The 8319-nt window shown below is 43.8% G+C and overlaps 2 non-coding genes across 2 annotated transcripts; one reads left to right on the top strand and one right to left on the bottom strand.

Moving 5' to 3' along the window:
- The first annotated feature begins 590 nt into the window (after positions 1 to 590).
- On the top strand, positions 591 to 663 carry TRNAR-UCG (transfer RNA arginine (anticodon UCG)). Its single transcript has one exon. It is a non-coding gene; the product is annotated as a tRNA-Arg (tRNA).
- Positions 664 to 3657: 2994 nt separating this feature from the next.
- TRNAQ-CUG (transfer RNA glutamine (anticodon CUG)) lies at positions 3658 to 3729 on the bottom strand. The gene has a single exon. It is a non-coding gene; the product is annotated as a tRNA-Gln (tRNA).
- Between the last annotated feature and the right edge of the window lie 4590 nt (positions 3730 to 8319).

The raw sequence follows: 8319 nt of genomic DNA, 5'->3' as shown, positions 1-8319 counted from the left end.
AACTCCGTCTATTGACTAATGTTTTCTCCCCTTACTCCTCCTCTTCCTCTCAGGCCCTTGTGACCTAGCATGGTCACTCCGTTAAAGCTGCTTCTGCCAGCTCACAACCCCCCACATTTTCATAAGCTTGTGGATCTAGGAAGCGGCTGTATGTTGTTTTTGGTGTTGCTTTTTTTTTTTATAAGTGTGCATAAGGAAGGCGCTGTGGCTTGTGGTGATGCAGGTGACCAGGACACATCTTCATCTATTTAGTTAATTAGATGAACATGAGAGCTGCATCGATTAAGACACAGCCTCAGAAGTCCACGGATAGAGAGAATACAGGCGGAAAAGGAGAGAACAATATTTGGGGACAGGCGGGGATGAAGCGAGACAGAGAGAAAGAAGTAAAACGCGTGAGAGACTGGTTCCTGTACTTTAGATCTGGGCTGTATATTTAAATGGGTCTTCATCTTTATATGTGTTCAACATATCACTTCCATAAAGAATGAGGGGATTGACTCTGGTCTAACCTCATAGACAGACAAGATAGCATATGCAATGTGATGGAGGACGCTATTTATATAAGTATACAGATGTTGCAACCAGTGGACCGCGTGGCCTAATGGATAAGGCGTCTGACTTCGAATCAGAAGATTGAGGGTTCGAGTCCCTTCGTGGTCGGGGACGTTTTGTACATTTAAATTATCTTTGCTTTTATAGGAAAAGTTGATGATGTCCGCATCTGGAAATCCAGATGTCATATTTTGGAAACTAAAGCCGGCTACAGAGAAGACCATGAGATGCTCCTCAACACCATTCGTGTGCAAATGCTTAGGAAATACTGTCAGCCCATTGTATGGCTTCAGGTCGGAAGAGGGTTGTGTGTGCTGGCACGCATTGGGGGAGATTCATCCAATTTGCACTGCTCTAGTGCAGGAGCAGGGAAGGTATTTGTCTGGTTGTAGTGACAGTGAAATTACACAATATGGCTGCATGTTTGCAGTGCTGACACGTTAACATCCGCACCGTTGGAAGCACCCAAAACACGAACACAAACATTGCGGCGTTAGGCCTGGCGCTAAGAGATGCACATGAAGGGTTTTGTAGCGCCCTAATTCCAACACATCTTTTGTCATTACGCTGGTGCTTAGCATAAACCTTGTCATTACAACAGTTTTGCTCATTGTAGCCCCAGCACAATGACAACATGCTGCTTGTTTTACCACCGGTGTAATAACAACATGTGCACGAGTGTTCAAGCTGGTAATGTTACCTTAGCAAATGTGGTAATTGTGTCTTCACTAAGGTTTCCGGAAATGCTTTCAAGGCATCAGTGCAGCGACCAGTATGCATCTGGATGTTGAACTGACTCTACAAAAAGCAATTCATGCCCAGTTAAAAATAGCTCTAAATGCCGACTTTTCACAGCATCAGTATACTCCTACTTTGCATCATCCTGACATACTTCCAATTTGCAAATTGCATGTCATGTCATAATAAAGCAGGATGTGGTGGTCAGCCATATTTTCTGCCACCAAGCGCTCCAACAGAACCAGCACATCATGTTACAGGTATCCCGACAAAATATAGCCATCAAAAATAGTCTGTGAAAATGTCGTGGTGAAAATACCTCTGCAGTGAAAACGATGCCAAGCAAAAAGTAGTCAAAAACGCAGCTGAAAAGTAGCCAAAATTGGTAGTGTTGCTACAGTAATTGTTAGGTAAAAGAGTATTTAGTGGGCTTGTTATTGCCTGGTTTAGGGTTAGGGGAAGGATAGGGGTTAGGGTTAGAGTAAATATGTTCAGGTTTGGTTAGTGGTTAGACGAGATTCTGTGTCAGCTGAAGGGTTTGGGTATTGGTTTGGGGAAGTGTTAAAGAAATGGATACAGAGGATGGAAAGGGCTGGTGGTGTTGGCGTAGGATAGCAGTTAGGTTAAACCTAGTGGTTAGGGTAAAGTAATCATTAGGGTAAGTGTTAGAGTTGCAATTAAGGTAAGGTTAGTATTACAGGAAGGGTTTGGGTCAGGGCTAGGGCTGTGTAATTTGTGGCGACCTGGTGATTGTATTGGAGACAGGTTCACTGTTGATTTGCTCTTTATTTTGCATTCGCTAATATGCAAATAAAGTGCATTCGTGTGCTGAAGGGTTCCTGTTCTGTGAGAATTTAGGGTAGGATAAGTGGTGTAATTCGAGTTAGGGGACGGTTTAGGAATGGAGTTCATATTTAGGGTTGCAGCCTTGTGCTTTTGTGTATTTAAAAATAGGTGTTTTGGTGACCTTATTTACTGGCAACATTTTCAGACCTGGCATAGTTTTTATTGAATGACTAACTTTATTAAAATGACGTTTTGCTGACTACATTTACCTGCAGACATTTTCACATAGAACCATGTTAGATATTACAAGAAGGCTGGAGATAAGTCTATAAGAGGCCAGTATGGCGGGGTCCAGTGTTGGTTTCTTTATAAGCATGAAGGTAACGCCTGCCGTGTTCATATGGGGGACAAACCAGCGGAAAAGATGGGGTTGATCAGATGAGCCTCTTAAAGGCATTGAAGGAAAAGCTGTTCCAGGGCCACAGCTGAGCCAGTGGATTTGAGCTTATTGATCAGTTCAAGGACAGCGGCAGCATCCACCCATTGTGAGGGGAAGCAAAGCACCTTTTCTCGTCCTGGGCACAGGCAAGGCAGCTGGCAGGGATCTATGTCCATTGCAGGAACATACAGATTCCATGTTTTAGTAATGATTTGCCGGAAAGTGAAAAATAAATCAAGACTTTCAAAGAGAAATGCAGATGGGAGATATAAGGGAAACATGATTTATGTTAAGATGGTTTCTAGAGATGCTGCCAAAACAACATATTACATTTTATAACCATACTATATAGGCACATATGTTTTCATGCACATCACGTGCAAAACCAAGACACACGCGGTAACGAGCGGGAAAACTCAGCAAATGGTTCTTACTTCTTGAACCAGTTGTCCGTTTTCCTTTTCAGTGAATTAAACGTGTAATAACATTCCATTGGTGTCAATCTGAAAAACATGTAAAAGCAACAACAACATACATGGATATGAAAGAAAGACTGAGAAGACATATAGTCCTTGAAGTGGCGAGTCTCAAGGTCTGCTGGTTCACATTAAATAAGAGGAGGAAATAGGTTATGTGGGAGTTTGATACATAACCAGCTCAATGTGATTGAACTGTTTTAGGGGTACAAAGAGAGTACATCTAAAAAAAAAGAGGTATTAGATAGAGGGTCCCCTGTCAGTTCCAGGCGATAAAACATGCACCGAAAAAAGGGATTCTGCGGTCATGGGAGAGTCATCAACTTACATTTAGGACAGTAAGCAAGGACGTAGATTTAGGACAGTAAGCAAGATTAATGAGCACAGAATGTTAGATGCTATGCAACTGTTTCCCGAATACTTTGCTGACCTGCTGCTCAGAGAGAACACTAAGAGATGAAAGGCAGAGAAATTGAAGTTCTGTTGCAGAAACCTGGGAACGCCTTCTCTGTTTAAATAAAGACTATGAAAGTACCATGTGTACCGTCTCCAAACACACAAGTCACTTCTGCCACCATTTGCAAGTAAAAATAGCAAGACACGTCCTGTTAACATTAAGTCGACATAACATTTTTATGTTAAATGTTTTTTTTCAAAAAAACTAGGTCCCACCGAGATTTGAACTCGGATCGCTGGATTCAGAGTCCAGAGTGCTAACCATTACACCATGGAACCACGTGGGCAGTACTTTCCAGTCCCTCAATATACTCTGTTCAAGAAGGAGAAGTACATGCAGTAGCATATTTTTGTTATCTACTGTAATTCTAGTTTAAGATTTCACCTTTTTGCAGAAAAGCATAGCAAGCGTCCAATCAGTGAAATTTCATGAGCAAATCTGGAAAATCCAGAATGACTCCTTTCATGATTGAGATTTTATTATTTAGAAGAGAAAACATGGATATTGTACGGGAATACAGGTATCTCACTAACACAATCACTCAACGTCCCACTTGCAGGGGCAGGAGGGCAGGGACACTTACTAGCAGCGCTTCTGGTAGCCATGCACAACTCGCCATTCTCTTATCTACGCTGTTGGCGCTAACCTATTCCTAATTAGCGTATAATAAAGAGATTGGGTTTGCATGGGTTGGACTAAATAGGAGGACTAATATAAAAGAAGCTGTTTTCAAGGACTCAGTAGCGCCACCTGCAGACTGTATAGTATAACACTGAACCCTATAACAAAAACAGGACAAATATAGACAACTCTGGGTTTGTAACTGGCAACAAATGCAGGAATAATAAACTTAGAAATTCGTGGGTAGTCGAAACAATATTTTCAATGGAAAGAAAAAAACCTGAACTAAAGTGCAAAACAATTAAACTGCTGCATTTGAAAGGAAGATCAGCTATTGATCAACGTATAAGGCAAGAAAATAAGCCAGTTTAGGTAAATGGTATAAACAATCGCGTTCCCCTACGGATACGAATGGAGGAATACATATTTAAGCCTTTCGTGCTGGGGTGGGAAGGTGAGCGTATGTCACTGCTAGTTCACTATAAATCCCACAATGCACTTAAAGAGGTATTACCCAAATTGTTCCGAAAATATTGATCGCATGGTAGAGTTGACCCAATTCGGTCACTACCATTAGTTCGAATTTTTTCCAACAATTTGGGTGCCAAAATACCGGAACATGAGGAGCAGGGTTTGGAGGTGTCCCCTGCTCCCCATGTTAGGTATCTGTAGCCTCAGGGATTGCGGGGGTGTCCCCTGCATACTTAACAATGGAGGAGGTGGACAAAAATGGGCTGGGCCCCCGTTGTCAATGAACAGACAAAACGGGGGCCCGAGCAGTTTTACTGCGGGGGCAGATGACCCAGATCCCATAAATCAAGGTTATGGTATGTTACTGGGTTTTATACCCGATCCAGCGCCATTTGCATGGTCTCCAGGGGCTCCGCAGGATCTTAGAGAGAGGGATGGGTTACATTAGTGAGGAGAAGAGGGAAATGCAAGATGGCTTTGCTTTTGTGTTGACGCATGCACACTGGAAGTATCCTGCACTCTATGTGTGGATCGGTTGCCAGGTGTTCTGTGCCAAAAGCATGAAGGTGTTTTTGCATGAAGGGGTGCTTTATATGCCTGTGGTGCCAAGGGATGTTCTGCCATGGGTTGTGGTATGTAAGTTGGTTGCAGAGGTGCAGTGTTCTGATGTTTGATATTGGTTGGGAGGGGTGTTCAAATGACATGCATGGGCGGCTTTGCTGGTGTGCCTGTTTTGTATGAAAAGTAGAATTTGAGCATGTAGTGCAGAGAGCAGTCAAAGTCCATGGTCCAGGTTGGTGAGGACCGCACAAAATCTTGAATCCACATTTAGCAGAACATCACATGGCAGAGCAAGGCTGAAAAAGACATGAAGGGCTAAAGAAAGCATTAGACTACTCTCGTTTCATGCCTTGGTTGTGGTTTACCTTATTTTTGTACTTTTTGTAATACGTGCAACGCCTTGGATGAAGGTACTATATTGATGTTTAATAAATAAATTATACCAGCACATGAAAAATGCCAAACAAGGCAAAAGAAATGTGAGTCCTTCCTGTGCTCCTACCACTGGCGTCTGCAGAGAGCTTCCATTTCACTTTCTCACTTTGCTACTGTCAAACCGTGTCTCTCCCTCTCTTTTGCTCTCCCTCTCAAATAGATACATTGTATCCCATGTGCAACAGGGATCTTGGAATTGGGAGATGAAGGGAAGGAGTAAGGGAGACACTCCACGCATTGCCATAAAAGAAGTGCTATGGGTTATGGGAGACACAAACCTCGGGTTCAATTAAAGTTCGGCGTGAAATATGAATGCCCTGGGCAAACATTTCACTTTCCTGACTAAGTTGGTTGGCAGGCTGTGAGCCAATTTAGCTCTCAGCCTAACTTGCTCAGGGGCTGTGCTCAGTGGCCTCTTCTGACACTTTGTCATAGCAACGCTTGCCTTTCTCAGGCAATCAGAGGAGGGTTGGCTGTGATGGAAGAGTAGCATAGAAAGTATATGAAAGGAATCTTAACCAGCCCAGGTGGCCCAAAGGACTGGACACTTGCTTCTTAGCCAAGAGATTGTTGTTTTGGTTGCCATCCTTTATAAAGTGCTGCATTTTGATAAATGATCCAGCACTTCTTCTCAAAGAGTTGTAAGTGCTGTGAAGTGCACCCATATGGATGCGAGCAGGGGTGGCCCCAGCCCTTTGCTTGGGATTGCTTAAGCACTCGCACATTGAGGAGGTTGCAGGCATAAGGCAGCACTAAACTGACATTTAGTCTGGGGCACCAATTGGAAAGGGGGCCTTCAGCAAGATCTTGTAAACGTTCTCATCTTGTAGAGCAGACCATCTACCAGCAAACACTCATTAATGTTACAACAGAAGGAAACATACACTGGCAGAGGACACAAGCCTGCCCACACACAATCAATATATCCCTATGACGTAGACAAACACTTTATTGCTCAGCCCAGCCTTTAGATGGTTCACAACTCTAAGGACTAGCATCTATTTGTTAAACTAAATATCCTCTGAATTGGGATGAAAGATGCATCTAATGGGCCAAAGTAATGCCTAATAGCTATTAAGCCTCCTAGGCTCAGAGGAGGGGGAGGATCGACAGCCCAAGGGTAAATGACCCCAATCGCAACCAGCTTTCAAAACTGTCATCCTGCCCCCCAGGATACCTCGCATTTGTTTTTGAAAAAAGAAATAGATTTTCTACGCAGTTTTCTCATGTGTTGGGCTCGGTGCAAAAGGTTTTTGTTTTATTTTGTCTTATTGTGTTGACTTTTTTGGAAAAAAGTTTTCTTATTGTATAGGTACATTGTGGACTCTTATGTCCCAAATGAGGGCAGCCGACACAGAGCAGGACGCAATAACGCCGCGCACAACGAATAATTAGGGCCCCTCAAGAGCCCAGCTGTAATCACAGGACCAATCGCAGTATACCACTAAGGACCCCATAGGGGGCTTTGGACCATACTACATAGCCTTGAAAAGGACCCACGGGTCGACCTCACCTCTGATACCGTTGTGGGTGCCACTAGGTCAGTTATGGTGCGTACCTTGTCTGGGCCTGGCTTCGTTCCCTCGTCTGAAAAGGCGTGTCCATAGAATCGCAGCTTCTTTTTCTTTATGTTGCATTTGTCAAAATTTAGAGTGAGGCCTGGCGTTTGCAATGCTTCACATACCATAAGTGCCTGATCGTGTTCATTCTGTGAGGTTTTGTATACCAAAATGTCATCGCTGTAATTAAAATCGGTCTTTATCGATAACAGTACTTACCTGATGGCTTCCTGAAACATCTCTGCTGCCGAAGAGATGCCGAAATTAAGGCATATATATCTAAAAAGGCCACTATGTGTCGCATATGTGATGATCACATGGGATGAGGGATGCAGTCCCAGCTGGTGATATCCTTGAGATAGATCAAGCTTGTAAACTGTTGTGGCTCTGTTAAGCTGCACGATCATATCTCTATTTTTGGTCTGCGGCGGCGTTCTCCTTGGATGGCTGTGTTGGCTACGCTCATGTCGAAGCATATCCTGATGCGCCTTCCTTCCTTGGGAACCACCACTAGGGGTGAAATCCATGGTGTGGGCCCTACCGCCTTCTTAATGATTTCATTTTGCTACAGCTGTTGAACCTCCTGAGACACTGCCTGTTGCAAATGAAACCAAACCCTCCGGGGCTGTTGGGGTACTGGGCGCACCTTTTCATCGATGTGGAGCTAGTTGACGCTCCATTTCTATTTTCCCAGTCCCTTGAAGAGGGTCGGTATTTGTTTATCGCACTTGTTCTTTAGAAATGGGTCTGTGTGATAATCTTGCCACACTGTGCGTTAGCTGTCGGGGCCCCATACCGCACCTTACCACTTCTGTATCTTGGCAGTTTATATACATGAGTCCTATTGATTTCACCGTTTTGTAACTGAGCAGGGACCACCCATCTATAGGGCTTCTTATCACGTGTATCGTGGCGTTGGCCGAGCGTCCTCGTTGTGCGAGTGTCAGTTGAAATTGACGAATGGATGTGTAGTTACTGAGGTGTGCAACCCACACGGATGGCTATTGAGCCTGGATCTTTCTCTTTTGCAGTATCTTCCTAGCACCCATTTTGAGAAATTTGTGTTCTCCCATGATGCTCACTGTTGCTCCAATGTCCATGAGGAAGCAATGTGTAGCAGGCCCCATGTCAATCATCACCCTTGGGCCTTCCTCGGCTTCCTGGTCCCCTTGCATTAGATTAAAATATTCGTCTGTGTAGTCTATATAAAACTCCTGTAGC

This window comes from Ambystoma mexicanum (genome assembly GCF_040938575.1).
Source record: "Ambystoma mexicanum isolate Mex_15411 chromosome 12 unlocalized genomic scaffold, UKY_AmexF1_1 Mex_chr12_unloc.2, whole genome shotgun sequence".
Taxonomy (NCBI): Eukaryota; Metazoa; Chordata; class Amphibia; order Caudata; family Ambystomatidae; genus Ambystoma; species Ambystoma mexicanum.
Note: the sequence above shows the minus strand (reverse complement) of the source record. Positions and strands in the feature narration are given on the sequence as shown.